This window comes from Poecilia reticulata, linkage group LG1 (genome assembly GCF_000633615.1).
Source record: "Poecilia reticulata strain Guanapo linkage group LG1, Guppy_female_1.0+MT, whole genome shotgun sequence".
NCBI classification, from domain to species: Eukaryota; Metazoa; Chordata; class Actinopteri; order Cyprinodontiformes; family Poeciliidae; genus Poecilia; species Poecilia reticulata.
In genome coordinates, this window is record NC_024331.1 from 28,614,407 (window position 1) to 28,621,572 (window position 7,166).

At 37.2% G+C, this 7,166-nt stretch overlaps 1 long non-coding RNA gene across 1 annotated transcript; it reads left to right on the forward strand.

Moving 5' to 3' along the window:
* The first annotated feature begins 794 nt into the window (after positions 1-794).
* On the forward strand, positions 795-3,096 carry LOC103470689 (uncharacterized). Its single transcript, XR_534515.2, has 3 exons — positions 795-987; positions 1,269-1,382; positions 2,917-3,096. It is a non-coding gene; the product is annotated as an uncharacterized LOC103470689 (long non-coding RNA).
* The last annotated feature ends 4,070 nt before the right edge of the window (positions 3,097-7,166 follow it).

Consider the following 7,166-nt stretch of genomic DNA (forward strand, 5'->3'; position numbering starts at 1 on the left):
TCACATATAGCACTGTGCTATCAAAGAAAGGTTTTAATATTTTGAAATGTTATTCTCCATAATTAGAAGTAAGGAGCATTTTCACAATTAAACTCAAAAATCATTTTAAAATGTGTTTGTGGCATGCATATTTTTGTGCAAATTCATTGAAATTTTAGAAATGTTTAGAGTTTTTTTTGGTACAATTTATTTTTATTGGTGTTGCAGTGAAAAACAGAAGGTTGTAAAAACCTTTAAGCTACAAAATAATCTGTTGTTACTTCTGAAGCACTAAGACAGCAATGGGTCTCTATAATTTGGGCTTGGACTAGATATTGATACCAAAGAGGTGGAAGAAAATTACATAATTTTTGGCAAAGAAGGGTCAGCACTCTGCACATTGACTCTATGGGTAAACTGGATGTGTTTGCTGATAACAGCAAAACCAATTAATATTAACTATTCTTTTTCTAAAAACCCATGATAATAAAAAAGGAGAGAAAAAAACAGTCTCAGATAAAAAGCTTTTGGCCATGATTGTATTTTAAATGTTCATATCTATGAATCACCTGCATTTTAATCAGAGGTGAGGTTCAGTTCTGAGTTCGGCTTATACTGTAAGTCACAAATGTGCAGACACAGATTTATGCTGACATGTGTAATATTTAAGATCCTATTGAGCTTCTAAATATTAGGAGAATGTGTCCAACCCTTATGAATGAATTTTTTTGTTGTTGTTTAAACTCCTAAAAAGCTATTGAATAAAAACAGCTTCACTGCTTATGGAAGAGTGAGATGTTCAGGAGATCTTTTGAAAATCTGTGTTTGTCTCATTTAGCTAATGGAATACGAGTTAATTTACATTGTAGAAAAAGAACAGGATTAAAAATGCACAAACAGTTGGTCCAATTACAGGAGAATTGTGTTGTAGCTTTTGATTTTGACCACAAGATGGAAGCATTTAGTTGTGGCAAATACAGGGGATGTTACAGCAATGCAACATTGAAGGTACATATTGTGCATTTGTTTCACCTTTTTAAAGTGTGCAGTTCTTAAATGACTCTTAGAAGAATGTTGTGGGTTATCTTTGTATAATTCCAATCATAAATAATCCATTAATATATTGACAAAACATGTCAAGCTAATCCCAGAGGTAAAGAAGCAACATATTTGACTTTAGACGGTCTGGAAACATTTAAGCTCATCGTTTGTTCATCATTTGTTTTACAAAGCTGCTGTCTTTGAGCAGAGATTGAAACCTTTTGCAAACCTTCCTGATGGTTCTACAGTAATCTGGCACCGCTGCATGATCAAGCGTTCCTCAGGAAATGTTGTGGACCTCCAAAGATTAACCTGCTGACCTCTCAGTGATCCCCGATGATGCCATCCGCAGGGTTGAAAAGGTTTTGGTAACTTTGCTGTTTTCCCAAAACATCACATTGAAAGCAATGCTGAGATGAGACTTTATGTAAATGTGCAAATGTAGTGAACTTCATGGTGACCCCTCAGAACAGTCAGCATGAGTCACAGTCACCCGTCTGCTCTCACGTCGCAAACACACTCACACGGAGATTGGTACGCAGTTGAAGCCCGAATCCCACACTGCAATAAAGCCACGTGTGAAATGTTGTGCAGAAAGTGAGGCTTATTTTGTTATTTCAATAAGCTGGTGTTTCGCTTGTTCAATATAAACTTTTGTTCATTACGGAGAAAGTTTTTTTTTACTGTAAAAGCATTAAGACATGCAAACAACACAAATGTCACCGTTACACCACAGGCGGATGAAAGCACATCAGTCTAACTCGAAATTGTAGCATTAGCATGTAGAATAATGAATACATTCGTGTTTATGTATTGTGTTTGCTGTAAATTGGTCTGACTTTAAATGTATCGGTTTAAAACTTTAAACAATTTAAAACTTCACACAATGCAAAAACACAAAATCTTACCAAGTATTTTTGGTTTAGTTTAATGTGCAAATATCTAAGGTGAACTTTTTATTAAGTTAAAGGAGCCTGTATTAAGTCAATAATTCCTTAGTAGTGATGAAAAAGTAGATTATTTCACTTATAACTTGGGAAAATGTATTTTTTTATCAACGAGATAACATTTGATAAAGAATATCTGCAGCTGTGATGCTTTTTGTCACTTAGCTTTTGTTCAAGTCAGGATTAATAGTGTGTCTAATCCAAGAAGTTGCCTTTAGCCAAATTAATGGTTCAATTTCTCCAACACTGACATGTTTGCCTGCAGAGTGAAGTTCATCGTAAAAAGTTTTGGATTCTCTGATCCTCACTTCACTTGTGATTTTATTCACACCTGCCAAGATCCTTTTCGTACATTCTGTCCTCTTTTATATCGATTACAACTAACTCCAAGTCCACAAGTCGAGACTTTCCTCCAGTTTTTATATTTTCTTTCCATCTCGCGGATCCACTCAGTGTTTCTCCATGTTGACCATAAAATCAAACTTGACTCGGCGTTCATCGTTTTTCTTTCATTGATTGTTCATTTGTTGTTGAATGAATATTTTTATGAACAACTGTGGGTGTACGTCCATCTTGCTTCAATCGCATGTAAATAATATTTAGCAACGACATGGTGTCAAATCAAATGGCATGCAGTCAGAGTTCAGATCTCTGCAAGTGTCTTTCTGCAGGTACAATAGATCAATTAATGCTCCAAAAAGATACAAATTAGTGTGATGGTGGCTGTCTGCTACCATTAGCTTTCTATTTGTGCATGCATGGCTGACAACTGCTAAAGTTTTCAGATAATTGAAAGCAAAACAAGTCCAGTGTTTGCACTTTTATGCATGTAGTTTTAGCTATTTTTTTAATCTTATGTCTACATTATTTGCTTGAGTTTGTTCCCTTTGTTGTTGGGTAAACGCTGTCTTTACGTTGTTCTGCATGTGTGTTTGTTTTTAACTTCAAGGCATAGCCTTACTGGACGCTATAATGCTCCACTAACCCCACAGCAATGAAAGTGAATCAAGATGTCAAACAAGTGGTACGACAACCTCCCTGGGTCTGGACATCCCGTGAACTCCAGCAGACCTCTCTGAAAACATTCTTCCAACGGTGTGAGAGCTGAACTGCTATAAATAAAGTTTCATGTTCATAAAGCAGTTTATGTCCCATGTGGTTGACTACTTCATTTCCATGTTTAGAAGTCAGAAATAAGAGCCTTATATAGAATAATGTGTGTTTTTCAAGAACTTAATATTAGCTAGACCAAGTGTCTGCCAGGGCTGGCGGCTGCCATGTTTTCTTAACCAGAGGAGGGGAACCGTAAGTCTGCCTCTCGGTACTGTCTCTCTCTTGCACACATACGCAGACACACAAACTTGGTGCTTCATCGATGTTACGTGAAAAGGAAGAAAGAAAAAAAAAACAATTTGGCTGACAGAAATCTCCTGTGACAGCCGTTAGTGGAAGCTATAGGTCCATGGTTAGACTATAACAGCGTTAAATACTTACCAGTTACACCCATAGCCCAACACACTTCCATTCACTGTAACATGTTGGTGCAGCTGCCATATTAAAATGCCTCCAGAGATTTTTAATCAAACTTTTGATCCTGTAGGTTTGGGGATTTAGCTGCAGGTAGCTGCGTTTCAGATTTAAGATAAACTTAATCCAATCTGTATGCAATCGTCTGCAAAAAGTCTTCAATTAAACATAATTCATCACTTAAATAATTTTAATGTGTTTCGTTCAGTTTTAATTGCATTGTGAATAATCAAAACAGAGCGATAAAGAAAGAATGCTAGTGGTTTTGAGTCGTTTCTTCTGCGGTATTTTCCCCTTTGCTGTGGCGCACTGCACTGAATGAATCATACATCTCCAGGTTTCATTTAGTTAACAGAATTGTTCTACCGTGGCGGCGTGGCTATGGATGCCATGTAAAAAGATCGTCTTTTGGCCCTCCAGCATTATGCGCATGCGCGAAGACCACGGATGTAAACAATAACATGCAAGGAGTCCATAGCATCTGCCATAGCTTGTGCAGGAGTGGAATTAAAAGCTAGTTGTCCACTGAAAAAGGATGAAATACGAGCCTCACCAGGAGTGGAGCTGAAGGAAGAACGACGTGAATCTGCCTCTGAAGACGGTGAACTGATAGGCGTCTCCACGCTGGATTCCTATGTTTAATATATTTATTGGCATTTTCACTTCAATTTACAAAGTTCTTCCAAGCAATAGGAAAGACAAAATATACAAACCACAAACACATCCCACCCAATAAACATTCCCTGAAATACTGTCACCTACCAAGTGTGTAGCAAAAAGAAAAACTAAAAAGTTAAGATCATACAAAAATCCATGACAAGATTTATCGATGAACTGCTCAGCCAAAATTCCCAGGGTCTGTTATTCCAGAACCTCTGTGGAAGGTTTATTGAAAAAAGTCATAAACGATTTCCAAGTTTTATGAAGTTTATTCTCAGAGCCTCTCATCACATGTCTGATTTTCTCTAGTTTTAGGTTAAGTAGAACGTCTCTTAAACGTACTTCCTCTAATCGCATAGTCTATAACTCCCTGGCAATCTACTCTCAATTTAGGAAACACTTTGGCCTTCGTCAGATGAGTCTTTCCAGCCTAATTGCATTTAATGAACCTTTTTCCTCCTTCTTTGCAGGACGCTACTTTCCACGCTGGATTCCATGTTGTTTCAAGTGTTACAAGATCAGTCATGCTTCCAGTGTATTTGACAGCAGCGTGGCACATTTTGCAAATCGCTTTTGGTTTCTCATGTAAAATCCATAGTGTTGCCAAACCGTAGATGTACAGTGAGGCAGTGAATGTATCTGTTCCACTTGCTCTGCCATGTTTGCCAGTTGTTGTGGTCGCGTACGCGCGCGCCCATAGGCGTGAATAGGAATAAGTGGACGCTGAGTCCTACGTTGCGTCGCCGCCATCTTGAACGTGGCAGTAGAATGATCCCTAATTCATATGCTGCATGGCCTTGTTTCAATCGTTTTACAGTAATCTGGATCCATCTGTATTACCTTTCACGGGTAAGAATGAAATAAAGTAATAACGTAACATTACGAGCAGAATTTATTGACTTTGGAAACTAACTTATTTCCTATGTACCCAAATTCACCTGAAGTAACAACTCTGATTATAATTTTCTTAGCTTAGCTGTTATAGTGCTGGTCTACAGAAAGCGCTGTTTGGTCAATAAGTTGTTTATTAATTTATTTATTTTTGCATGAATACATTAATATTTATGAATTTAACTGATAAAATCCGGTATAATTAGAATTGTCCTTATAAATTGCCGAAATTTAAAGCTGCCTTATCGATTCGCTTGTATCACACACGTGTGTGGATCGATGCAAGCCGATTAATATTTTCATCAGTAATATTTTTTTAATCACTTTTTTTCAGTCACTATATCTGGTTGGTCCAATCCCATCTAGTCTGTTGCGGCCCTGCCAGACAACTTGCTCCCAAAATAAAAATTACGGGTCATTTTTGTCTTATGTTTACACACCACAGTCTTACTAGACCAGCCAGCATCTTAAACCTTTCTTCACGTCATTAAATTGTAACCTGTAATGTTTGAGGGCAAAGCCACAACCTTTGGCGGACATCTATTTATTCTATATTGTTTTATTTTTGATTCACATTGTTTCCAGAACATATCAACACATCTTGAATTTAAATCTCTGTAGAGGAAATTATGCTACCAGTAATGACTCTTTGTGCAGCACACACAAATATTCCTCTCATTAATATACTTTTTTTTTTAACTTTGTTTCTCAAGTGGTATTCCTCCTCAAACTCTTTAGTTTCTCTCCTCTGAATTGTCACTGGCCAGACCGAGGAAATTAAGAGTGATTGAATAACACTGAAAGGTCAAACTTATTTCCTTCTCATGTTAGGCATAATATATTTCTTTAGCAAATAGGGTTTCAAATTTTGCTGAAAGTGTCAGATTAAAAATACCTCAGTTTAGAGTCTTCTCAGCAAACACCAGCAGCCCTACAGTCTAAATTAAATCTAACCTCTGGTGCTGCTGTCCATGGTACTGGACAAACAGTTTGACCTTATTAATTAAAAAAACTTAATATTTCAATATGCTACAGTACAATAGTGACATTATCAAACCATACCTTCTGTTTGCTAAAACTTTTAATATCTTAGGAATAAATGCCAGCCCCGTAAAAATCAAAAACTCTCAACGTCCCAGCAAAACAACGGAAAGACATGAACATCGGGATGCATTGTGAAGGTAGGAGTTAACTGTTCAGTGAAACAGCGTTTTCCAATGTTCAAAGTGCAAAGATCAACAAGAATGCACAAGTGATGTCACTAAATACATTTCCTTCTTATCCAAATAGAGAAGAATAAAGAAGGCTGACTATAGACACCCTTGGAGTCTGATTTATTCTAAATGGAAATTGTTAAAAGCCCATTTCCTGTCTAAATGCACACACTCGCTGTGTTTCATTGTGCTGTTATCTAAGCAACTGGTTCAGCCAGTACCCCCCACTTCCCTCCCACACACACACACACACACACACACACACACACACACACACACACACACACACACACACACACACACACACACACAGAGGTCACAAGTCAAAAGGGTTTGAATGGCAGGAAGGGAGTTGGATTGCTAATAGAGAACTTTGTTGTAATGTACTGTGTGAATTGGTTTCTGCGGCACCAAACTTTATTTTTACCTTTTTCTTTTTAATTCTCAGCCCAAAGATTCCACAGTCGTTATTTATTTTCATATAAACATATCCAGTATTGCTAAAGCTTCAGTAGAAGTTCAATAAATCATGAATACAAACTTACAGAAATTAAAACAGAAATTTAAAAGCTTTGAAACACTTCTCTCTATATCATATGCAGACACCTTTATTACTGATTTTACAAGCAAAGGCACACACACATATAGACCCGCAGACCATCTGTGCCAACATCTTATCTTCTCATCAGCAGACCTGGGTTAGCTCCACTAACTTCCTTCCCTGTTTCGCTGGGATCTGAGGTGTGTTTACCCCGATGTGTTAGTGAAAGTGTTGAGGCTGGAGGTGCTACAATGTCCCACCTAAACTTCCTGGAGACTAAAACAAAAGCATAGAAATAAATAAACAACAAACTCTTTTTCATGTGAGAGAACTGTTTTGACACTCAAGAAAATGGCAACTAAGTTT